Source organism: Phodopus roborovskii, unplaced genomic scaffold (genome assembly GCF_943737965.1).
Source record: "Phodopus roborovskii unplaced genomic scaffold, PHOROB, whole genome shotgun sequence".
Classification (NCBI taxonomy): domain Eukaryota; kingdom Metazoa; phylum Chordata; class Mammalia; order Rodentia; family Cricetidae; genus Phodopus; species Phodopus roborovskii.
Genome location: NW_026126625.1, coordinates 4735333 through 4761972, shown reverse-complemented (window position 1 = coordinate 4761972; position 26640 = coordinate 4735333). Strand labels below are relative to the sequence as shown.

Below are 26640 nucleotides of genomic sequence, written 5' to 3'. Positions count from 1 at the left end.
GTGGCTGGGTACCTCCCAACCTGGCACTGAACACTTGGAGGCTTCCTGGAGAGCTGCTGATCTTCAGTCACTGGTGGAACCCTGGCAATATTGGTTTTGCTGTCAGTGAAGGCAGGAGCAGCAGCAATTGGGGAAATTAACTCAGTGGCAAGAGGGAAGGCCAATAGAGCAAAAGGCGAATACTCTTCCTTCAGCCATGGCTTATTATAGCGGAGCTTTTGCCAGAAGTTCTCTCAAACATTTAGGGTGGCTCTTCCCACATCAATTAAAGTAATCAGGACAATTCCTTAGGTAATTCTAATTTGTGACAAATTGACATTAAAATCAGGCATCACAGAATCTTCCATCTCTACCTTCTCTCCCTCTTTCTCTAAATTTCTGTCTGTTGTCTATCACACACACACACACACACACACACACACATATATATATATATATATATATATATATATATATATAATCTATCAATTTATCTATCATATATCTACCTATCATCTATCTACCATCTACTGATTATCAGTCATCTATCATATATATATATACATATATATAACAGCTACCTATCATTTATCTACCATCTATCTGTATCTTTCATCTATTTATTTATCTACCCATCCATCCATCCATCATCTATTATCTATCATCTATCCATCCATCCATCCGTTATCTGTCTATAATCTATCACATACCATCTATGTATCTATGTTTATCTCATCTGTCTATCATCCATTTCTATTTTTGTCTGTCAGTTTTTTTTTCTGAGCCATTTGATGGAAAGCTGCACATGTCCGTGGTTTTCCACCTCAAATCGTTTCATTGTGCATCTCCTGCAGTAGGCATTCTCTTCTATATAACCATTCTATGGTAATCAATTTCAGTAAACTTAACACTGATACATTTTCTTTTATCAAAGCTGCCATCTGTATTCTAATCCTATCAGTTGACTCAACAATAATATCTTCTCCCAGGTATGATTAAGCAGCCTAGGCTTGAGACCTCTGTAGCTTTCTTTAATCTAGGATATTCCACAGCTGTTTTTGGTTTTAATCTTAGGAGATATTGACCCTTTTGAAGGAATTTCATCAAGCTGCTTCCATCCCTTTTCTGAACAGAATGCTCTGCATTATGCGTTGGTCTGTGTTCTTGGAAATATTTTACAGACAGTATTATTCTCTTTTCCAAGTCTCACATCCAGGGGTATGGGATGTCACCTGTTTCTCACTGCTGGTGTTCATTTTTCAATCACTCCATCTAGGTGTTGTGTGACTTTTTTTTAATTGTATGATCATTTTTGTTTTTATGTAATAATAAACAATCTCTGGGGGCATATTTTTATAATTGTAAATTCTTGTGGGGTGTGTGTGTGTGTGTGTGTGTGTGTGTGTTTGTGCATGCATGTGTGTACATGTGGAGGTCAGAGGATACTCTTGGTTCTTGGTTTCCACTTTCTTTGAGACAGAGCTTTCTGCTGCATGTACCAAGTGAGCTGACCGGAGCGTCTGGGGATGCTCTTGCCTCTGCCTCTCTTCTCACCTTAGGAACACAGAGATTACAAATGGGTGCCACCACCTCTGGTTTCACATAGGTTCTGGGTACTTGAAATCATGTCCTCATACATGTGCAGCAGGATTTATGACATTGCAAATATGTTGGTTGTCATTAAAATTTCCAGGATATCTGGCACTCACGAATGCATCTTCTCTGGACTAGTTTTTTTACTGTGATTGAGAGATGAGTTCCCATAGCATTCAGGATCAGTCCTCAGTACACCACTGAAATCAAGGCTCTCTCCTGTTTATCATCACATCCCATTGGTTTCAATGTTTCTTTGGTATTTTGCTACTCATTGTTGTAGCTAATTACTTTGATGCTTGAATTCTCCTACTCACTTAAGTACTTTCCATCTAAATTCTTCATTTTTTACGATGCAATTCCACAGCTTTTGAATTTGCTAAGATATTCCAGGCTCATCTTTTACCAGTCCTGATATGGGTCTGTGACTAAACTTTCCTCTGAGTATCTTAGGTCCTTTTTAGTGAAAAAAAAAATGAGATTAATGGTTAGGATCTGGGCACCAAGTTGGCTCATCATTACCCAGATGCCTTTGCTGCATGAAAGTGTAGACTTGAAAATGTCAGCCTGAGATAGGGAGCGTAAGAGACTTCAGAACACCAAGCTGTAAGTGGGACATATACTCCACAGGCTTTCCTCCCAAGGCCCAATGATCATGGTTGAAGATGGAGCAGGAAGAATATGAAAGCCAGAGGCAGTGGATGGCTACAATGAAACAGTGTCCTCTGGACATAGCAGGGCATCAGCTTGTATGAACTCATGGTGGTTGGGGCAGCATGACCAGACCAAAGCCCGTCCAAGTCCCAGCGAGCAAAGGGAGTTAGGCATGAAGTCCCACCCTTAGATGTGGAGCTATTGGCAATTGTCAGCTTCTGGAAGAATCAACCATTTTCTCTAAGTTGACCATGCTCCAGTGGAAAACCCACACATCCAAGAATATTTGGACAACACAAATTAGTCTTGATATCTTAAAAAAAAAGGGGGGGCATAAAGCTGTATGGGTAGGAAAGGAGAGTGGATCTAGGGAGAATGTGGGGGGGTTAGTTCTCAAAGAACTATTAAAATATTTTAAAAAGAGAAAATGCTGACCCATTTTAATGTTTTCATACAAACACAACATAGGAGAATTGTGCTTTTTTCAAGGGAATAATGGACTTTACATCCATGCACTGTGGTTGTATCCTGAGACATTGAAGCAGAATGACAGGCATGTTCTCCATCTGTCCTGAGAGCAGGTTCCTGGGGTGACACAGAAGGCCTCACTGTAGAGCATTTCAAATTTTGTTTGTAGGGGCAGGGAGACAGATCAATGTGTAACGTGTTTTCTACACAGCCATGGGTTTGTATCCCCAGCACGCACATGCATGAGGGTTATGCAGTATGCATGTGTAAGCTCAGCATGGGTTTAGGGGAAGAGACAGGAGCATTCCAGCAGCTCACTGCCCAGGAAGTTCCAAGTTCACTGAGAGATCCTGCTTCAGATAAGGTGACAGCAATAGAGAAAGATGCCAGACATCATCCTGTGTTTACCACGTGCACACACATGTGCAAATGTGCACACATGCACACACACAGAGTTTCACGTGAGGTGATTTATGCATATGAGGTTACAGCCCATTGGTCCTTCTGGGCTCTGTCCCCTCCATTCCTTCCACCTCTTGTTTATAGCATCTGAATTGCTTTAATTGCAAAAGCACTTCTTAACTGCCACATGCCTAGCATTGTTTACCTCTAGAACAAGCTGTCTTCTGTGACCTTGTTGGTCTTCAATGACAAGAGGTGCTGACCTTTTCCCAAGTGGGTACCTCAGTCCACTGGGTCCCAACAATAGATCTTTCTTTGGCTCTTTATGCTTTCCCTTCTCTCCATAAACAGTTGTAAAACACACTGTCCCTCCCTAGCTGAGCCCATCCAATGCCAGAGAACAACTCAGATTGGTCTCAGTGTAGGAGATGGCCAACTTCTCATGTTTTGAGAAAAAACACAAATGTTTAACCTTCTTCTTATTACGGCTTCTCCTGTGTTTGAAATAGAGGTCTCACTTTCTCACCCATAGTGCTCTGGACTTGCTGGCTGTGAGACTTCAGTAGGTTGCCAAAGGAAAAGTGGGGCCACTGCACCCTTCACCACCATCATCCTGCAAGCCTTAATCTATGAGAAGAGATTAGATACCAAGACCACTTCTTACCGGAAACATCTCCAGTGCAATGCATAAGCCTTTGTTGAGTGGCATTGCCATGCAGTAGCCTGTACAGAGGGGAGGCCAGGACCAATCCAGCCCCTGCTGAAGGAAGGCTCTTGTTTAATGTAGAAACAGACTCGGGCGACAGGAGTCTGATAGGCATGGTGTCTACTTTCAGGAGTGAGAGGAACTGTTACATCAATTCAAACACGTGGGTGAGCAGTTCCTGTGATCAAAAGATGTTGTATGGAGGGTAGGTGTGAGGTGAGTCCTGGAAGGATGGAGGAACGGGATGAACAGGGGAGGTTGAGCATATTAGCATATTAGTTACTTTTCTTGTGACAAAATACCCAACAGAAATAGTCCATAGAAGGAAGGTATTAGTCTGGCAGGAGTTTGAGGCAGCTGGTCATAATGTATACCCCAGCAAGTAGCAGAGAGATGTGAGAGATATACCCAGGTTGCTTCCTCTTTTCTGTATAGTCCATGACCTCAGCCCATAAGATGGTCCCACCTACATGTAGTTTAGACCTTCCTGCCTCAGTTTACTTGCTCTAGAAGCTCTTTCACAGACATGGTTCCAAGGCATGTTTCCTAGGTGATGGCAGAGCCTGGAAATTTGACAGTCAACATTACCCATCACAGGAAGCAAGCCCCATCTTCACAGACAAGCTCCCTTCCCAAAGTCACCATAATTGGTTTGGGCTAAGGCTTCAAAGGCTGGTAATAAATAGAGGCTATATGGTATTGGGTGGCCAGATGGCTATTGGAACTGGAACCCTATCTTTTGTGGTGCTTACTGGCCTCTGGGTTGGGGCCTGGGCTCTGATGTGAGCATTGCCCAAAACAAAACAATGTCATTGGAGTGAACTCAGGCCAAGATGAGGAGCCTCCCAGATCAATGGCTTCCACTAGTGCCAGATTAAGGCAAGCACTGATAAGGGACTCTGTCTTGACTGGATAGAGAGTGAGCTTGGGGTAGGAGGGAAGCTTCTCCATAACATACATAGTCAGCCAACCATGGGAAGGGGCTATTGATGGGGGATGTCCTTTTGTATATATGTTTCTCTTATTGGTTGATGAATAAAACCATGTTTGGCCAATAGAGGCAGGAAGATAGGTGGGACTAGGAGAAGAAGAGAATTCTGGGAAAGGTAGGCAGAGAGAGACTGGAGAGACGCCATGTAGCAATGGTAGGAGTAACAGGTCCGGACCCTTCCCGGAAAGATAAGACCACATGAAAATATTTAGATTAATAGAAATGGGTTAATAATTAAGACAGAGCTAGCCAATAAGAAGCCCTAGCCATCAGTCAATCAGTTTTATAATTAATATAGTGTCTGTGTGCTTATTTGGAGTTGAAGGGCAGTGGGACCTGTTGGGACAAGAAAAGCTCTGGTAACAGACCATCCATCAGTCTGAAGAGGGCGCTGCTCTTATTAAAAACAACTTCTTGGCCTCACTGCTAGGATTCAGAACTTAGACTATAGTTTGCCTTTAGAAGCCTGTTCAAAGGACAATGAGGCCAAGAAGAAAAGCTAGAGAATCTGGCTTCCCAAATGGGGGGGAGTTGGGCTGCATAATGTTACCATGCTGCCAGTTCTTAAAGGCTTTGTATTACCCCTAGAGCTAAGCTTTAAATCAGTGCACCTACATATGAAAAATTCATTATAATGGAAGTCCTCAGAGTGAGCTCCAAGTGCAGCAAGAGCAAGGAAGAACAAACACATTGGTAGAAGTGGCATCAATGACAGCTGATACTGATTTCAAGTTTGCAGGATCTAAAATCACACAGGTCACGAGTCCCTGTGTGTGCCTGCAAAGGGGTTTCTAGAGTATTAACTGAGGTGTGAACATCCACTTAAAATGGGATGCCATCCCATGTGCTAGGAGAACATGGTCTGAGCACCTGCTTTCATCTCTTTCTGCTTCCCAACCATGGGCTCAGTGTGACCAGCCACCTCATGTTCCCAACACCATGACACCATGACTTTCCTGACATGTTGCCCTATGCCCTCGAAATGTGATTTCAAATAAACCCTTCCTCAAGTTGCTTTGGTCAGGTATTTTGTCAAAGCAATGAGAAAAGTAACCAAGACAGGATGCTACTATTGGACCAGTTTGGGGGGAAACCATTGCAGCCTACCAGTGACATTTCAGGGTGTTTTGATTCCCTCTGAATATTACACTAAGGCCCCAAAAATCTGAAATTCTCAGTGTTACTTATTAATATGTCTATGCACTTCAGCTCCTTCCCTCCCTCTCTCCCTCCCTCCTTCACTCTCTCCCTCCCTCCCTCTCTTCCTCCCTCCTCCATTTTGTCCACTGCTTTGTGATTAATTCCTAGGTTAGAATTTGGCCCAACAGTAAGTCCTCAATAAATTTATGTTCATAGATGCAGAACCTCTTTGCACAGTTGGGCCAGGCTGGCTTGTTCAGCATCGCATTAAGCAACAACTTGTGGAAACAGTAAGATCTGCAGAGTGCATGACCTCAGCAACCTCAGAGCCAGCCCCAAGAGAAAATACAGTGGTAGTCCTCTCTATCCTGGTGGTTGATACTTCATACTCAGGGTAAATTTCCACCTTGAACTCATGACCGATTTTAAGAGCTGTTTGCTCCCTGGCTGGCTTTGGGTTAGAGGAGCTTTGGTCTCATCTTGCCCTCTTTGTCACTGCACATTCTTTCAAAGGCTCTCTGTCTTCTGCAGAATACAGCCTTAGCATACTCAAATCTGGGTACCGATAATGGTGGGAATACACAGCTGTATAGTCAGGAAATTCTCAAGGCTGTTGGTCCCTGAGCAGTGATGGATGGTGTTGATAAGAAATGCACCATTGATCCAGATGGTTTCAGTGCAGAATTCTACCAGAAATTCAAAGAACAACTAATACCAATATTCCTTAAAGTGTTCCACACAATAGAAGCAAAGGGGTCATTGCAGACTCTTTTTACTAGGCTACAATTACCTTAGTACCCAAGCCACACAAAGACACAACTAAGAAAGAGAACTATAGACCAATTTCTTTCGTGAACATTGATGATAAAATACTGGCAAATGGAATCCAAGAGCACATTAGAAAAGTCATCCACCATAACCAAGTAGGCTTCATCTCAGGGATGCAGGGATGGTTCAACATATATAAGTACATCAATGTAATCCACCATATAAACAAACTGAAAAAGAAAAACCACATAATCATCTCAATATATGCTGAAAAAGCCTTTGACAAAATCCAACACCCCTTCATGATTAAGGTCTTGGAGAGATCAGGGATAACAGGAACATACCTAAACATAATAAAGGTAATATACAGCAAACCAACAGCTAACATCAAACTAGATGGAGAGAAACTCAATGGGATGCCTCCAAAATTAGGAACAAGACAAGATTGTTCACTTTCTCCATATCTCTTCGATATTGTACTTGAATTTCTAGCTAGAGCAGTAAGAAAACAAAAGGAGATCAAGGGGATACAAATTGGAAAGGAAGAAGTCAAACTTTCACTATTTGCACATGATAGTTATATAAGTGACCCAAAAAAAAAACTCTACCAGGGAACTCCTACAAGTGATAAACACTTTCAGCAAAGTGGCAGGATACAAGATTAACTAAAAAAAAAAATCAGTAGCCCTACTATATACAAATGACAACGGGGCTGAGAAAGAAATAAGAGAAATATCACCTTTTACAATAGCCACAAACAACATAAAATATGTTGGGATAACTCTAGCCAAACAAGTGAAAGACCTGTATGAAAAGAACTATAAGTCTTTGGAGAAAGAAATTGAAGAAGATTAGAAAATGGGAAGATCTCCCATGCTCTTGGATAAGTAGGATCAACATAGTAAAAATGGCAATCTTGCCAAAAGCAGTCTACAGATTTAATGCATTATTCATCAAAATCCCAGCACAATTCTTCACAGACCTTGAAAGAACAATACTCAACTTTATATGGAAAAACAAAAGACCCAGTATAGCCAAAACAACCCTGTACAATAAAGGAACTTCCAGAGGTATCACCATCCCTGACTTCAAGCTCTATTATAGAGCTATAGTCCTGAAAAAGCTTGGTATTGGTGCAAAAAAAAACAAAACCAGGAAGACAAATGGAATAGAACTGAAAACCTGATATTAACCCACACACCTACGAACACCTGATTTTTGACAAAGAAGCTAAAACTATACAATGGAAAAAAGAAAGCATCTTCAACAAATGGTGCTGGCATAACTGGATGCTTGTGTATGGAAGACTGCAGATATATCCATATCTATCACCATGCACAAAACTTAAGTCCGAATGAATCAAAGGCCTCAACATAAATTCAGCCACACTGAACCTCTTAGAAGAGAAAGTGGAAGGTACCCTTGAATAAATTGGTACAGGAGACCACTTCCTGAACAAAACACCAGTAGCACAGACACTGAGATTGACAATGAATAAATGGGACCTCCTGAAACTGAGAAGCTTCTGTAAATGAAAGGACACAGTCAACAAGACAAAACGGCAGCCAACAGAATGGGAAAAGATATTCACTAACCCCACATCTGACAGAGGGCTGATCTCCAAAATATACAAAGAACTCAAGAAGCTAGTTCCCAAAACACAAAATAATCCAATTAAAAAGTGGGACACAGATCTAAATAGAGAATTCTCAATAGAGGAATCTAAAATAGCTAAAAGACACTTAAGAAAGTGCTCAACATCCTTAGCTATCAGGGAACTGCAAATCAAAACAACTCTGAGATACCATCTTACTCTTGTCAGAATGGCAAAAAAAAAAAAAAAAAAAAAAAAAAAAAAAATCTCCAAAGACAGTTTATGCTGGAGAGGATGTGGAGAAAGGGGAACACTCCTCCACTGCTGGTGGGAGTGCAAACTTGTACAGCCATTTTAGAGATCAGTATGGTGGTTGCTCAGGAAACTGGGAATCAGTCTACCACAAGATCCAGCAATTCCACTCTTAGGCATATACACAAAAGATGCACACTCATACAACAAGGACATCTGTTTTACTATGTTCATAGCAGCATTATTTGTAATAGCCAGAACCTGGAAACAACCTAACTACTCCTCAACTGAAGAATGGATGAAGAAAATGTGGCACATTTACACAATAGAATACTATTCAGCAGAAAAAAAAAAACAATGGAATCTTAAAATTCACAAGCAAATGGATGGAACTAGAAGAAACCATCCTGAGTGAGGTAACCAGTCACAAAAAGACAAACATGGTATATACTCACTCATATATGGATTTTAGACATATAGCAAAGGATTATCAGCCTACAATCCACACTGCCAGAAAAGCTAGGAAACAAGGTGGACCCTAAGAGAGACATACATGGTTCTCTGGAGAAGGTGAAAGGGACAAGATCTCCTGAGCAAATTGAGAGCATAAGGGAGGGGAGAGGGAGTTAGGAGAAAGAGAAGGAGATAAAGAGGAAGGGCAAGGAGGGCATAAGGGAGCAGGAAAATTGAGTAAGGAAAAGAATAGAGAACAAGAAAGATACAATAATAGAGGGAGCCATTATAGGTATAAAGAGAAATCTGACACTAAGAAAATGTTCAGAGATCTACTAGCATGGCCCCAACTAAGACTCTAAGCAGTAGTGGAGAGGCTACCTTAGGTGAAATAAGGCTACCTGTGGGACAAAGACAGGGTCTTTAGACCACCGATTATATGGTACCTTTTCTTTCTGTTCAAACTCCGTTGTGTTCTTCATCAAGTCTCAGAAGAGGAAAAGAAGACAATGTCACCAAACGCTTTCAGAGGCCCTGAAGAGATTCGGGCAGCTCTGGTGTGTGGCACTTTGGAACTGCGTGTGGGTCAGGGACTCTTTCAGGAAAGGATCAGACTAAATATTTTCATCTTCAGAAGTCCTGAAGGCTATATTGAATATTCAATTCTGCCACTTCAACAGGGAAGCAGCCATAGGCAATGTAAATAAAGGCCGTGCCTGGACTCTGGTCAAACTTCATTTAAAATGAATTGACATGCTGGATTTGGATGAGGATATAGTTTGCTGACCCCTGGACTTGATCGTTGTTTGGCAGTTACACACCTTTTCTCCCTGCCTCTGCCTGTCCACACTGGCCTCTCCTACATGACTTTCTTTGGACAGTGGAAGTTAACTGAGGTTTGCTTGTGGGGCTGGACCTCTTATGCTCTCATCTCCACAAGAAGAACACACCCTCAAGAACCCATTCATCTGGAGATGCTACTAAAATTCATGGAATAAGTAGGCCTGGATCAGTCAGTCCCCAGCTGACCTACAAGCATGTGAATGGAAGCAAAGAACTAATGATGCAGTGATTGGGTTTAGGGGTGGGTTGTTATACAGTGTATCATGGCAACAGATGATGAACAGCGTTGGCTATCGTCCTACTTACCATCCCAACACAACCCATTGAACATGAACTCTCTTCCTTCTCTAACCTGTCCCCCATCCTTCTCTCCTTATTCTATATACCCAATAGTGCACACATGATGTGGCGCCCTTTACCTCTGGTCCCCAGTTATGTATGCTGATTCCATGAGTAAGATGAGGATTTGTTGATAGGCCGAGAGCCTCTTTCATGGAGCAGTGGTGCTTCTGTTTACTCTTCCTTTTTGTCTATCTAATGCCAACTCTATGTCTTGAGTAGTATCTCTATTACTTTGCCTTTCATCCTCTGCCTCCAGTAGCATTGCATTATTCTCCCAGCAGGTCGCCCAGGCTCCACTGGATATCCTTTCTAGTAGAGTCATTATACTTCCTCAAGCAAGTGCCAAAACATCAGCCCCTCTGTAAGGACCAGCTATGGTCCCCGTTGTGTCCATGAAGCAGGTGGCATCAGGTCTATAATCCCAGCAAGTTAAGAGTATTGAAGTAGAATAATAGAAAGTTCAAAACTAAGCTCAGAGATTTAGTTAAGACCTTGTGCTTAAAAAAGAAGAAAGGCAAAAGGTTTGTTGAGGATACAGGTTAGTGAAGAGTGCTGTTTGCCTGGCAAATATAAGTCCCTAGGTTCAATCCCATCACTCTAGACAGACAGACTGACACATAGATAGATGGTAGATGGGTAGGTGGGTAGATGGGTAGATTGGTGGATGGATGGATGCATGCATGCATGGATGGATGGATGGGTCCAAAAGTGTTTATTAGGTACTAGAAAGAATAAGGAAATGGGTTAAGTTTCTTTTATCAAAAGTAAACATATCAAGACCCAAACCTTCAAAAGAGACAGATATGTAAGGTGTATATCTCTGTCTTGGTCTGTCTCTCTGTCTGTCTGTCTGTCTGTCTGTCTGTCTGTCTCTCTCTCTCTCTCTCTGTGTGTGTGTGTGTATGTGTGTGTGTGTGTGTGTGTGTGTGTGTGTGTGTGTGTGTGTGTGTGTGTGTATGTGTGTGTGTATACATGGCAGGAGGATTGTCATGAGTTCATGGCCAGCTTGGGCTACATAGGAGGTTCTAAGCTAGCCTGTCTCAAAAACCAAACCAAACCAAACCAACCAACCAAATAAATCCCTACACTTTGATCCCGAACTCCTTGGTTTTTTAAAACAGATTTTGGGAAAGTTCTCTGATTCATGCTTTTCATGGCCTCAGACAATAGGTCAGTGGATTAACTTCTAGGGTGTGACCTTAGCAACTGGCTCTTGACTCCTCTAGGGTTTTCCCTGACCTCCCACTTGAAGAGGCACCCAGGCCCCCAGTCTGCAGATCCCTTGAGAACCCCCTCCAATTCTCACTTGTCAGGTAACTGTTTCCTCATCTTCATTTAGTGGACACATGAGCCTTACCAAAATACAAGATAATTTCTAGAATATGAAAGGACAAGAGTGGTGAGCTTGAGGGAGGAGACATTTGACTTGATTTTCTATTTGCATCCTGTTGGTCACAACTGGAACCTTTCCTATGAGTGTGTCCTTGAACTTTATGGCTTCAAACAAAGCGAGTGTGTTTAAATAAATCTGTTCCTTCATCCTTTCTGTGCTGACTGCCTCTAGATTGAGAATTGGGTTCCTGCCTTGCAAGAGCTCTGGTGAGTCAACACAGAGACTTCCTCGTAGGGCAAATGTCCTATAGACAACCCTCCAGACAAGGCCACAGGTGAAGCTTAGCTACTTCTTGTAGAATCAAGCAGGACAAGAAAGGAAGGTCTGGTACAGGGAGTAGGATTGGGATGGGTATGGAAGTACCAGCTCCATAGAGTTCCAGAAATAGCCAGAGCCCTGGGCCCTCAAAGATGCAAGATGGGTGTGGGCATCTGGACCTGGGTGTGCTGGCTGGTTTTGTGTCAACTTGGCATAAGCTAGAGTCATCAGAGAGAAGGGACCCTCAATTGAGAAAATGCCTCTATAATATCTACCTGTTGGCAAGCCTGTAGGGCATTTTCCTAGTGATTGATAGAGGAGAACCTAGTCCCTTGTGGGTAGTACCACCCTGGGTTCTATAAGAAAGCAAGCCATGGGGAGCAAGCCAATAAGCAGCACCTCTCCATGGCTTCTGCATCAGCTCAGCCTCCAGGTTCCTGCTGTTTGAGTGCCTGTTCTGACTTCCTTTGGTGATGAAGAAAGATGTGGAAGAGTAAGACAAATAAACCCTTTCTTCGACATGTTGATTTGCTCATGGTGCTTCATCACAGCAACAGAAGCCCTAAGGAAGACACTGGGAAGTAGTGGAATTGGCCAAGAGATAAGACCCTGCAAGGAGATGGTTTGTGAGGGGATGCAAACTGAGCACACCTAGGCCAGGCTTTGAAGGGGACCAGCCTGAGCCAAATTGCTAGGACTTTTACAGACTTTGGTTAGCAATCTTCCCTTTTTAAGGCAGGATCTCATATAACCCAGGCTAGACTCAAACTTGGTAGGTAGCTGAAGATGATCTTGAATTGCTGAGATCACAGGCTCTGCCTACGCTGGCCTGAGAGCAACACATTTCATAGTCTCAAGATCACCATGCTCCAAGTGGGCACAGGGCACAAATGCCAAGGTGTGAAAGGAAACAATGATAGTGACTTTGTTTTCTGTGACTTTTTTCTGTTCTATGGCCTAACTTGCTCTATGGCAGCAGCTCTCGCTCTCCCAGTTAGCCCTGGGATTCTTCCAGCTTCTTCTGTGGTTCTGCCACAGGGCTGGGGTGGGGAGATGTGTCCCTTCAGTGTGGTCCTCGTATAAAGTGGCCTTTATTGGGCTGGATTCATATCCCCGAGCTCTGCCCACACAGGTTCTCTCCTGCTCTACAGGACCTTTTGGCTCCTGAAGGTGACACAAGCTTGGATACTTCACTCAATTGTTCCTGTTAGGAGTCATTGTCATCTCCTCTGTCTTGTAGATTTTTCTTGTATCTACAAAAATGGTTGAATCATAAATGCATGGAAAACATAAGAGACAACAACCAGCACACAGCAAATGCCAGAGAGACCAAACTGCTCTTGCTGGTGGCAATGGGGTCCCAGGGCTCAGCAAGAGTCTTGGGAACTCACTGCAGGGAAATACGTCACAACTGACTGAGGCTTGAAATGATGTCCCGGCACTGTGGGGTTTAACGTGCACCTGACCGCATGTATTTCTGATGGCTGTCACCAGGAGATTAAGATGCCTCTTACATCTAGTCCTGAAACAGCTTTTGTGGCTTGGCATGAGAAGCAAGGTCTCTCTGGGGAACCATCACTTCATAGTTTCCAGCGTTTAGATGAAAGATGAAGTAGTTAGAATAGAAAGTCAAATTGATTTGTGTTCCCAAAGCAGAAATTTTGGAAGTGCAAATAGAGAGGAGGTGCACTGAAGACTCCACGGTGTGGCCACCCTGTGCCTCACAGCTCACCTCTGGCTTCATCATAGGTTGTTCAGCATCACTCAGCAGGTGGTCTCTTCCCTAGGAGGCCCTACCTTCTTCCAAGTACCTTCTCCAGGGACCTGCAAAGGCTCTCTAAGGGGCTTGTCAGGCCCCCTCTTTTGAAGCCATTGCTGTCCCCTCTCCTGACAAACATGGGAAGAAGCTTAAAGTGCCCTTACCACCCTGGTCCTCCAAGTCCAGGACAGATGGAGCACTCAGTGACAGGAGGCCCTGGCAACTCACCTCACTCCTCTAGCCTCTAAATCACTTCATTCTTGAAAATGAAGCTGCAAGACTGGCAGAGTGCTTCTGTGGCATGCATGAGGCCCTGGGCGCCACACTTAGCAACCCTCCTGCTAACTCCAAAGTGTCTGTATGCCAAAGCTTAAACCAATGTTGAGTAAGAAGTAAGGCCATTTGGCTCCTCTCTCAGATGCTTTCAAGACTTTGGTCATCCTTACTCAATAGGACCCGTGTGACCTATTATCAATGCATGTGGGACACTCAGGTCACCAGTCACAGCGTCTTCTCCCCACCCTCAAGAACAGCTGAGGCACCAGTAACTGCTTTGGTTTAAATAACTCCCCTATGTTTCCATTTCTGGGAATCTGGTGCCCAGAGCAGCAGTGCTGGTGAGAGTCTTTCACAGGGACTCTGCCTTCACAAGCAGATTTGCCACTTGTGGGTGAAGGGTCGGTCGGTGGGTTATTGCAGGACGGGTTTGTTGTAACAGTGAGATTCTCCTGCTCACACTGTTGCTAGATGATGATCAGGTGCCAGCCCTATGCGCTTGTGATCCCCAGCTGTCTGATATCTTGTCACAGCAACAGAAGGCAGTTTGGGATGGTAACCAAAGACTGACTTTGGAGTCTTAGGTTGATCACCTGCCTTCCAGGAGAGCTCCTGTATAGATCTTAAGTTCTCTAAACTAGAGAGATGTTATGGGCAGTTTTCCCATAAGCCTGGTCCCACAGCACTATCAGCCCCAAATAACACACAGAGACGCTGTATTAGATAAAAAGCTGTTGGCATGTTACTAGCATTTCTTATTGGCTAGCTCTGTCTTAAATATTAACCCATTTATATTAATCTAAGTGTTTCCATGTGGTCTTATCTTACCAGAGAGAGGGTCCAGACCTCTTCCCTCAAGTCTCTATATCTTAAATCTCTTTACTACTACATCTTCCAGAATCCTCCTTGTCTCCTAGTCCCACCTATCTTGCTTTCCTATTGTCCAACAGTGCTTTATTCATTAACCAATAAGAGAAACATATTTACAGAATGACATCTCCCATCATCTTCTTTTTTCTGTCTAAAATAAAAAGAAGGGTTTTAACTTTAGCATAGTAAAATATATAATAAAACAGTTATCAAATAAGGACTATAGTTACCAATATCTAGTTAACATTTAGTAACATTTAAAGAAAATATTCCATCATCTACCCTATCTTTGTGAGTCTAAAGTCTTATATATAACTTATCTTTAATCCTAACTAAGGAAAACTATAACCATAACTGTCTTCAACTCCATCAAAGACCACAGAAGGATAGTATATAAACTCTAGAAATGACAGAGACAATTCACTATCTGGTCAGTCACCTGAAGTTCTTCTGTAATGTTCCTTCTTCAGCCTATAGACCATATTGTGTCTGGCAGACTCCTCAGCAAAGCATGAAACTTTAAACTGTCCACCTGTATTGGCAGTTTGTCTGTCACTTTTCTCTGTGTCTGCAGACAGTCTGACAGATTCTTCCATGAAGCAGGAACCCTACAGCAATGTCCATCTTTTTTCAGTAGTCACTTTTCTGTGGCTCCTGCATAAAGTCAAATAGTCCAGACAAGAGTATCTTGCCCAAATGGCTAGTCTTGCCATATTGGAAGTAAACTCCATAACGAGTTTCTTTGATGTGCATTTTCCTTTCTGACACAGGTGGTATTGCCAGGAGCAGTTATGTCTCACTGCCAAGAAAATCCCTACACCATTTTAAATGCCATATTCTGTATGTCTTTGAAAGATTTGAAGAATGCCTTTTTATTTGAAATATATCTCTGTATATCTAGAAAACCTAACTAACTTAACTATAAGTTTTGATTATTATAGGTGGCTATCTATAATCTGTACTAAAGTATATATTACATTTTTAAGTGAGCTATATAAACAAGAGGAGCAATATATGTATCACAAAATTGACCTTAATTTGTATCAATAAATGGAATTCCATCCCAAAACAAAGTATTCATTTCTATACCATAATCCCCTTTTTACATTTAAAAAGAGATTGGTTGTATCATTAACCATTTATAACCAACCCCATTTAAATGAAAACAAACATTTATAAACAAAATTTGGGAATGTGGGTGTCATTCTTTCCAAACTGCTTCCTGCTGATAGGGGGGTGATGTCTTGGGGATCCTAAGAAGACACAGAAATCCTGGCTGTAGTGGTCTGCAAGGCTGCATTTTCCAAGCTATTTTGAATGTTGGATCACCAGGGACACTGCTTTAGAGGGTCTTGCTTTATCAAACCATGCTAGTCCGAAAGGAATCCATAGTTTTGTTTATTTTCTGTGGAAATAAAAATAGAAATTCTTTTCCTCAATAACCTGTCCTTAGACTTGAATTTGGAAGTCAAAGCATTTTTAAAATATATAAATTGGATTAATTCAGCAGCATTGATAATCAAGTGTATTTTAGTTGTTGTTCCTTTCTTAGCAGTTGAGCAATTTAAAGACAACACAATAGCATATAGGTTCTCTGTGTATTTTCCATTTTTATGTGTCTTTTTTATATTTCTTTTTTATTTATTTTATATAACCAAGTCCATTTAAATGAAAACAAACATTTATAGACAATATTTGGGAATTTGGGTGTCATTCTTTCCAAACTACTTCCTGCTGGTAAGGGGCGCTGTCATGGGGGATTCTAAGAAGATGCAGAAGTCCTGGCTGTAGTCTGTAAGGCTGCTTTGTCCAGCTGTTTTGAATGTAGGATCACCTGGTACTCTGTTCGAGGCGGTCTGGCTTGATCAAACCATTATATGGCTTTTTTTATTACTCTATTTCTTCTACTTCTATTTTTTCATTTTTTGAGACAGGGTTTCTCTGTGTAACTTTTGCCTGTCTTGGAATTAACTCTGTATACCAGGTTCACTTTGAAATCACAGAGATCTGCTTGCCTCTGCCTCCTGAATGCTGAAAATAAAGGTGTGTGCCACCACACCAAGCTACTCTCCTTCATTTTTTTAAAACCACTTTATCCTGCTTCTTTTTCTCTCCCAAGCCTAAGTATATTTTAAAACACTCTGTAAACCTTTAGAGGTTTCTCTTTATCTGAATCTGTCTTTACTGTAAAGCTTTATCTTTTTCTGGCCACGAGTCTTTTATCTGGCAAACAACAACATTGCTAAATGAAAGCCACCGCTGTATTAGCCACCGTCTATCCAAGATGGTGGGGGTTTACCACTAGAACTGAGAGCTGTGCTCACTGCCTTGGTCTACGCTGCCATCAAGCAGCATGCTGCTGGCTTGGAGATGTGGTCACTGCCGTTGCCAGCTCTCATACACACCATTAAGTTGTTAGCAGGGTATGCTGCTTATGCCGAGTCAGGAAACCTCCCTTAAAGGAGCCGTACAATCTCTGCTTGTCTAAAGCAAAACAGAGCCCAACTGAGAAAAATACTATCAAGAAGATTTGTTTGTCTCCATTCTTTTGTTTCTAAAATGCCTTTTTAAGCTTTTGTCAAGTTTTAAGTGAAAGTTCTTAGTACCCATGTTGCAGGTGCCAATTTGTTATGATCGGTTTTCGCGCCAGCCTGGTCCCAGAGTCACGTCAGCCCCCAGTAACACAGAGACACTGTATAGATATATAGCTGTTGGCATGTTACTAGCATTTCTTATTGGCTAGCTCTGTCTTAAATATTAACCCATTTATATTAATCTAAGTGTTTCCATGTGGTCTTATCTTACCAGAGAGAGGGTCTGGACCTCTTCCCTCAAGTCTCTATATCTTGAATCTCTTTACTACTACATCTTCCAGAATCCTCCTTATCTCCTAGTCCCACCTATCTTGCTTTCCTATTGTTCAACAGTGCTTTATTCATTAACCAGTAAGAGAAACATATTTACAGAATGACATCTCCCATCAAAGAGACCTGGAGGCAAAGGATGGATCTTATCTAGAAAATTCTAACTTGTCCTTTTATAAGTAAGTCCTGGCTCCTCACCTCTGATAATTGCTGTGCTGCTTGAGAACACACTTGGTTGCTGATCCGGGCCCTAGGACAAACTTTCCCTTTCCTAGCAAAGGCCAGGCTGCAGCCTGAACTGTTCCCTGTGTTACACTCACCTTCAACTGTGTCTGGATGCCTGTGTGAGTTTAGGGCTGTGAACTTAGAACTTGTCAGGAGGTTAAAACATTTCCTTGAGATCCCTGATCCTTTGTGCTCTCCCTATGCTTTAAATAGGAATAGAGGCCTTATTGATGTGGAATCCTCATGGGTGCACAGTGTCACCAAGAGAAAGAAAGAACATCACTTTTGAGTGTTTTTATTATTAAATCAACACGTGATTATTAAGAAATTCTGAACAAATATAAGAAGAAAGAACAGAGATGAAAATAAAAATCTCCCATATTTTTACATAATCACATTGATATGTTTTTTAGATTTTAAAGTGTGGATGTGTAACACACACACACACACATACACACACACACACACACACACACACACACACACCATGATCAGTGATGTGCTGGAAAATCAAGCCTGAAAACAAAGTTGTGGTTTGCCATGTTCATCAGACCTAGCTTGTAAATCTTGTAGTGGGTGATTTTAAGCAACCAATACTGTAACAATTAAAATCACAAACTCCTGAAGACTTACCGATCAGATTTTATTGGGTGTTAGAAATCAGCTTCTACACACATCAGTAAAGTCAGATAGGATGTAGCTTTATGCTCTCATTTTTTAAATTGTGTGTGTGTGTGTGTGTGTGTGTGTTAGTAGTAGAGTAGTAATAGTAGTAGTAGTTACCTTTATGTTGCTGTAATAAAACACCATGACCAAGACAACGTCTAAAATACAGAGTTTATTTTGGCTTACAGCACTGGAGGGTTAGAGTTTGTGATGGTAGGGCAGAGGCAGCAGGCAGGCACAATGGCTGGAGCAGGATGCTGACCTCACACCCTGAACTGCAAGCACAAAACAGAGAGAACAAACCTCATGGAGGGAGGGAGAGGCCTAAAGCACTCAAAGCCCACCCCCAGTGACATACCTACTACAACAAGGCCAAGCTTTCTAAACATCTCCAAACAGTGCTACCAACTGGGGACTGTGAGTTCCAATACCAGCGTCAATGGGGGTGGGAGGCTTATCTTCGAAACTGCTTCAATGTCTGTGTGTTATATTCATGTTTGTGTGGATGTGTGCATGTGTGTGCAGGTGCTCATCTGTGTGTGTTTGTGTATGTGTGTGTGTTCATGCATGTGGAGGCCACATTAGTGTTCTCTTCTATTGCTTTCCACCCTTTTTGTTGAGATGATCCCTCTCATTGAACCTGAAGTTCACTAATTAGCTAGACTAGTTGGCCAATGAGCTCCGGAGGTTCATCTGTCTGTCCACTTCCCCAGCTTTAGGGTTACAGACGCCACCACATTCAACTTTCACTTAATGTTGGTATGGCACATTTTGCTGCCATTCTGACAGAAATTCTTGACCAATGTATCAGGCAAGGAGTTTCTGGGGAAAGAGTACCCACACCCTGGAGCCTACTTGTTAACTGTGGAGGGTTAAAGTGTTTCTACCTTAGAGAGGTCTGGCAGGAGCTACCCAGGGAGACTCATACACACACACACACACACACACACACTCCACAAAAACAAAATCAAAACGAATGTACAAGACCAACAATACCAAAATAATAATAATTAATAATAATAATAATAATAATAATAATAATAATAATGCAGAAACAAAGCAAAATGAGAAAAAAAAGTCCACAAAAAATACCACTGAGTTAATTCTGTGTTGTGCGGCTGCTCCTGGGACTGGCCCTAACCCTTGTTTGTTTTTGTTTGTTTGAAGGGGGAGAGGATAAGAGAACATAAAGTTGGATGGACAGAGATTTGGGGAGCATCTTGGAGGAATTTCAGGAAGAGAAAATTGTGATCAGAATATACTGCGTGAAAAGTTTTCTCAATAAAAAAGAGTTGCCTATGGAAAGAATCTAACATTTTATCACCAACAACAGGACAACTTGACACTGTGTACCTGCTGACATGACAAAGGGCACAGCACTGCCTATTGCTTGCAAAAATATTTACCCTAAACTTAACCACGAAGAAGCATTCACACACTCAGATTGTGGAAGTTTGAGCAAAACAAATCCAGACTCTAGAGTAACAAAGAGGGTGTGGGACCATTGTAGATGAGAGAGACTAAAGGGACAAACACATGGTCCCCGACAGGATGCTGTGGTCCAACAGGATGCTGGATTTCAGACACAACACACAAAGCCAAAGCTGTGCAGACAGTTTTTGGGACAGTGATAGAAGGTTGAATAACTGTGTGTGTTCTTATGATGGGAGCAATATTGAGGTTTTGTGTGTGATGGTGATGGTGTGGGTCACGTAGCTGCCAGTTGCTAGGAAACGAGATGTGCTGTTGGGCAAAACACACACCCTGGTGTGAACATTACAGAGGAGAGAGGAAGCACACAGCAAACGCCAGCAATGAGGGATTGAGGTAAGGGATGTGCTGGTATTCACCACACGATTTGCTCCAAGAGTATCTAAATCAAAAGTCAGGTGAAGTTATTATGACTGCTCTTTTCACAAAATACACATACTATCTTAATCAAGAACATTATTCTATCATAGAATTGTGACATGATTTATGTAACCAAGTCTATTGATAGATCATATATTTTACTATCGTAAAATATAGATCATATATTTTTGTAAAATATATGATTAGTCCTTGCAATTGAGCCTTATCCTTCATTGTGGTCATTTCTTACATTGGAATCACTATGGCAAAGGTAAATTTTTAGGAATTGGCCTCTTCTGGGATAAATTTCTAACCTTTTAGAATGACAAAACTCTGAGCTTGTCAGCCAGATGCAAGGTTTTCAATGTGATGGGGAGAACCTCTCTGGCTTTCTTCAGAGGCTGGAGTGGGGAGAGCAAGTGTACCCCAGAAGTTAAGACGTTCTGCTTGAAGCTGTAGATGAAGCTGGTTCTGGCTTCTTACCAGGGCCACTGGAGAGGTTTCAGCTCTTTCCAGGAAGGGTTGGGTCAGCATCTCTGGTGGGTTCTGGCATCGATTTGCTTTAGATGTGCCCCATGCCACCCAAGGAGTAGCCAGTGCTGAGGGCTAGGGGTAGAATCCAAAAGACCCAGGAGGGTGGGGTACAGAAATCAGTTTACAGGACGGAGGGGTAGAAGAGGTACTAGGCAGCCCAGCAAAGGGCTAGGGGGAGGAAAAACATGAATAAAAAGGATTTGAGAATATTATAAAGGTGCCAGGGCTGGTGGTACACACATAATCTCCATGTTCAGGAGGCTGAGGCAGGAGGACCATGAATTTGAAGACTTTGCCTCAAGAAACCAAAAAAGAAAAAAGGGAGAGAATATTATTATATGGAGTTGATACAGTGTGGCTTCTTTCTCTTCCTTGGGGATCTCTAGGCAGCATGTCTGCAGTTGGGGTTCAAGAGGTGACATTTTGCCCCTCTCAAGGGGAGAACTTGGTCAGAACAATGGTCTGGGGAAAGCATGGCACATTCCAGTTGCGTAAGTTTTATAGAGAGGAGAGTGGACAGGGAATCAATGACAGTGTCTACTTTGGTCTCCTGCCTGCCCTGTAGGTAAGAATCCATGATGCAACCTCTGCTGAGTTATTCTCTCTTCATGGCCAACCACTGTAGAGATCACAATTGTAATAATTCTGTTATTTTGTGTCTACTAAGGGACACCCCATGCTTTTCAACATTGGGTCACTCAAGGCCAATAAGTGGAATTCAAAACCCTATAGGAAGGCTAGGGAGATGGTTTGGTCCATAAAGGGCTCAAATGCAAGCATGGGGACCTGAGTTCTAGTTTTAGGACTCACACAAAGACAAGTAGGGTACATCAGTGTGCATCTGCAATCCCAGCACTGGCAAGGTGGAGGTGGGCAGATGCCTGGGGTCACTGACGGGTGCCCATAAGAATCATCTAGCTATGGTGTCAGCAAAAGATCCTGTCTCAAAAAATAAGGTAGAACGAGATTTAAAAAAAGACAGCTAACCTCTAGCCTACACACAAACACAAACACACACACACACACACACACACACACACACACACAAGACTTAAGTGAATTTTTCTCCTCTGGCAGTATGAATTACTTGCTTATTGGTATACTTTCTCCACAGCTCCAAACCAAACTTTGGAGTCTGGCAGATACATCTAACCCGTGGTCTATGTAAGGGCTGTATGCATCCCAGGATGGCTGTGATTGCTGTCTGGTAGAGAGAGAGAGAGAGAGAGAGAGAGAGAGAGAGAGAGAGAGAGAGAGAGAGAGAGAGTTTAATCATTTTTTTCTGTAATTTATACACCTTTTTAAACATACTAATCCCAGTTCCTCCTTTCTCCCCTTTTCCTGTTCCCCCAACCTTCTCCTCATCTCACCCTGACCTGCTCCTCAGAGAGGGTAAGGCCATGGAGAGTCAGTGGATTCGTGTGAGGAAACCTCCTACTCAGGGCTTCAGGCTTACTAGGCAATCATTCTGCTGCTGAAACACACTGCCAACCTCTTTACTTTTTATATTGAGACAGGATCTCACTAAGTTTCCCAGGCTGGCCTTGAACTTTTTCTAAAGCTCAAGACAGACCTTGAACTCACAATCCTCCTGCCTCAGCCTTCCTAGTAGCTGGGATTAAAGCCCTGCACCACCAAAATTGGCTTTAATTGACAAGTTCTGGTCTGCAATTCAGCAGTATGGAGGTCATGTGAACTGGAGTGTGGGTGAGGTTTGGTTCTCAGGTTGTAAGTCTAAGAAATTTTAGCATGTAGGAGAAGTTGAACCAGAGTGTTGGCAGACGTGGGCAACAACACCAGGTGTTCTGGGAAAAAACATGTAGAGGGTTGGCAATGAACAAGGTATAGGAAAGGCAAGGTCTGTATCCCCAAAGGATTCAGGATTGGGATCAAAAGAGATTGGGGAAGACAGAGAAGGAGGGAAGGGAAAGAGATGGAGATGGAGACAGAAAAGGATGAGAGAGAGAGAGAGAGAGAGAGGGGAGAATCTGAGTTTGTATATGAGTGTACGTGTTGTGTAAGTGGTGGGTGTGTGTGTGTGTGCGCGCGGGCGGACTGTCAGTGCATCAGATAAGGGAAACAGAACCAGAGGGAAATTAGTTCCATTTTAACTCGTGACAACTGATGCTGTGTGTCAGCTTATTTGTGAAGAAAGGATCAGGATGGCGTAATTAACCTTGAACTCTGTATGTGCTGGCAGAGCAGGGACTACATCATTATGGGACTATTGTCTGCACTAGACACACATCGGTGGGCTTTGCTCTGCTCTGGACAGTTCTTTAAAGTGAGAGTCTTCTCTCTTGAATTACAGAATTAATGAGGATTCCTTGCAGAAAATTACAAAAGTGCAGGTACTGAATGAGGAATATTTTCTGTAACCCTGGCCCCTATAATAGCAATCTTGGCTATATCTATCTAGGCCTTTCCCCTCGACACATGCACTAAAATGCACTAAAGTATTTTATCAGACAGAAGCTATGATGTAAATACCACAAGGTAATCTGCTGTTTTCCACACAGCATATCTTGAACATTTTTTTTCTAGGTCAACCAATGAAATAACCTGTTCCAATGTGTCTGTCAGCACTTACTATTTGATGGAGATTTAGATTCCCCATGTTGCTTCTCCACCATGTCCTACTGATGCTTGGTCTTTGCACATATCCCCAGTTATGTCTTAGAGTAAAGCCAAGACCATGGAACTGTGGACAATGTAAGGGGAAAAGAGTGCTAAGGAAAACTATACAGTGTTCTCTTGTTCTCTCCCCCTCCATCTCTCCCTCCCTGCCTCCCTCTCTCTCTCCTCCCATCCCTAGTCTTTTTCTCTCCAAGTGTTCTGAACAAAGAGAAAGTTTAGAGAGTCTTGGAGTTACAGATTAATGTAATTTGGGACATAAGGATATTTGGGGGTTGGTTGATCTTGGGTGGTGTAGGTGTGGTAACTAGACCATGGCTGCTACTGATCTGCTACAAGAGCATGAAAATGTCTCTGACAGTCAGAAATAAAGCTACTTGTGGTTGGGTGGTACTGACATTTAGATTTCCCTGTAGCTGACCCTGAGGTAGGGCCACAGGTTTTGAGGAGGGTGTGGTGCCTTGTTGTTTGTATGGCTGAAGAGATGTCTAAAGAAAACAATTTTGGGGCCAGTCAGATGGGTCAAGGTGCCTTTACTCAAAGGCATCTGCTGTCAAGTCTGATGACCTGAGTTTGATGCCCAGGATCTACCCGAGGTCCAGGATCTAGATGGTGGAGGAGAGGATCCATCTCTGAAATTTTCCTTTGACCTCTACACATGTGTGCATGTGCATACAAACATTAAATAGATAAATATACCATGCAATCAAAATTACCCCCTCCACCAAAAGAAAACTATTTCAATCATGAGTAAAATAACCAACTTGTCAAAACACTTCTTTGATATTTGAAGCAATACACGTATAGACTAAAATGCCCCTGGAAATGGGTAATGTTGGGACAGCTTGAAACGTTGTCATAGGAAGAAAAGTTTGAGAGACACGGTGAGGAACTAACTGCCTGAATAGAAGTGACAAGGACAAGCAGGATCAGTGGCTTCAAAGCCAGACCCTAAGGGCCTAGTGGTTTTTGTGAGTGTTAGCAGAGAGGCCTTGCCATTCCCAAGGCATTTGTCATGCAACTTGGTTAGGGCTTGGGGGCTAGATGAACAAAACTGTGGGTCAATCCCAGTTGGGTGACTCTGGCTGAGTGACTCAAGCCCAGAGCATCTTGGCCTTCTCAATCTGAACCCTTTCACTTACAGGAGGGGGGAAAGTAACAGATCATCTGGTATGGAAATGCCGTGGGATCTACTCTCAGAAGCTGAATATTCAGTGCTCTCCCCCTACCTATCTCTCATTCTGTGTGCTTGTGTGTATGACACATGTGTATATATCTACATATGTGAATGTGGGTCTGCATGTTCCACAACACACATGTGGAAATCAAAGAACGATGTTGGGTGTTGGCCTTTGCCTTCCACCTGGTGGGAGATAGGGTCTTAGGTTGGCCTCTGCATTATACCAGGAAAACTGACCCACAGGCTTTCTACGTCTCTACCTCCTAACTTACTGCAGGATCACTGGGGTTGCTGGCGTATGGCGTATCCAGCTTTATGTGGGTTCTGGGGATCCGAACCCAGGTCCTCTCGCTTGTATACAGCGTTTCATCCACTGAGCCATCTCCTCAGCCCTATTCTTGCTCATTGATAAACTCAGTAATGGTTACTGAGAAATGCTGTGTATAGCATTAGCAGTTGGCTGCTGTACCCTCCCAGGAAGAACCAAGTCAAGATGGGTTCCATGCAGTGTTACTCGGCTGTTAAAAATAATAATAACATCACGAAATTTACGGACAAATGGATGGAACTGGAAAAAAGAACGATCCCGAGTGAGGTAACCTAGACCCAGGAAGACAAACATGGTATGTCCTCACTTATAAGTGGATATTAGCTGTAAAGTAAAGGATAACCATGCTACAATCCACAGACCCACAGAAGCTAAGTAATAAGGAGGGCTCGAGGGAGGACACTTGGATTTCCCTGGGAATGGGATGTACATTTGATTCTCTGCCCATGTGCACTGGAAACCGGTGGGATGGGAACAGAAGGGATTAATTAGGTAGGATGTAGAGGGAGAGAATACTGGGAAAGGCAACTGGAATTGGGGGGGGGACATTCCAGGGACAAGATAGAACCCTAATGCAATGGAAACTTACAGGAATCCATGAGGGTGACCCTAGCAATACAGAACCTGAACCTGCCATGTAACCAGACAGGTGTCTAGCATAGTCATAATCAGAGAGGCTTCGTCCAGTAACTGATGGGAACAGATGCAAAGACCCATAGCAAATCATTAAGCACGCTTGGGGAATCTTGCAGAAGAGAGTGTGAAAGGATTGTGGGAGCCAGAGGGGTCAAAATATCACAAGAAAATGACCTATATAATCAACTAACCAGGGACCATAGGGGCTGCGGAGACTGAGTGGACAATCAGGGAGTCTGCATGGGCCTGATCTTTTTCCTCTGCATATATGTTATGGATGTGTAGCTTGGGGTTCTTGTGGGACTCCTGTCTCTTACTCTTTTGTCTGCTTTTGGGACCCTTTCCCTCCAAATGGATTGCCTTGTCCAGCCTTAGTATAAGGGCAGGAACCTGTTTTTATTATAACTTGATGCATCATGTTTGGTTGATATTCCTGGAAACTTTTCTCAAGAGAAAGGAAGGAGGGATGGATCTGGGGGGGGGGAGAGGGGATATTGGAGGGGGGCTGGATGGAGAGGATGGAGAGAAAACTGTATTGTATTTTATATGAGAAAAGAATAGATTTTTAAAAAAGATATACTCCATGTCCCGGAGGAGACTGCAGATAAGATGGCAGGTGTAGCACATGCCCCTGAGAGGTGCAGGTGGGGAGCACTTATAAAATAAAGGATGGGAGCCAAGCCTATAATCCTAGCCCGCAGAGGCAGAGGCAGAGGCAGAGGCAGAGGCAGAGGCAGAGGCAGAGGCAGAGGCAGAGGCAGAGGCAGAGGCAGAGGCAGAGGCAGAGGCAGAGGCAGAGGCAGAGGCAGAGGCAGAGGCAGAGGCAGAGGCAGAGGCAGAGAGGCAGAGGCAGAGGCAGAGAATGGCAGACCCTGTCTCACACTGCCAAAACCCAAATGAACAAGTAAGGTAAGCAGGAAAGAAAAGACAGGAGATGGAAGTGGGAAAAGAACATATTTAAGACAGTAAATAATGTAAGAA

General features: G+C 42.8%; 1 protein-coding gene across 1 annotated transcript in view; it reads right to left on the bottom strand.

The window, feature by feature from the left end:
- Aen (apoptosis enhancing nuclease) overlaps nucleotides 1-26640 on the bottom strand; it is a 467932-nt gene that overhangs the window by 345289 nt on the left and 96003 nt on the right. The gene's annotated exons all lie outside the window — the stretch shown is intronic.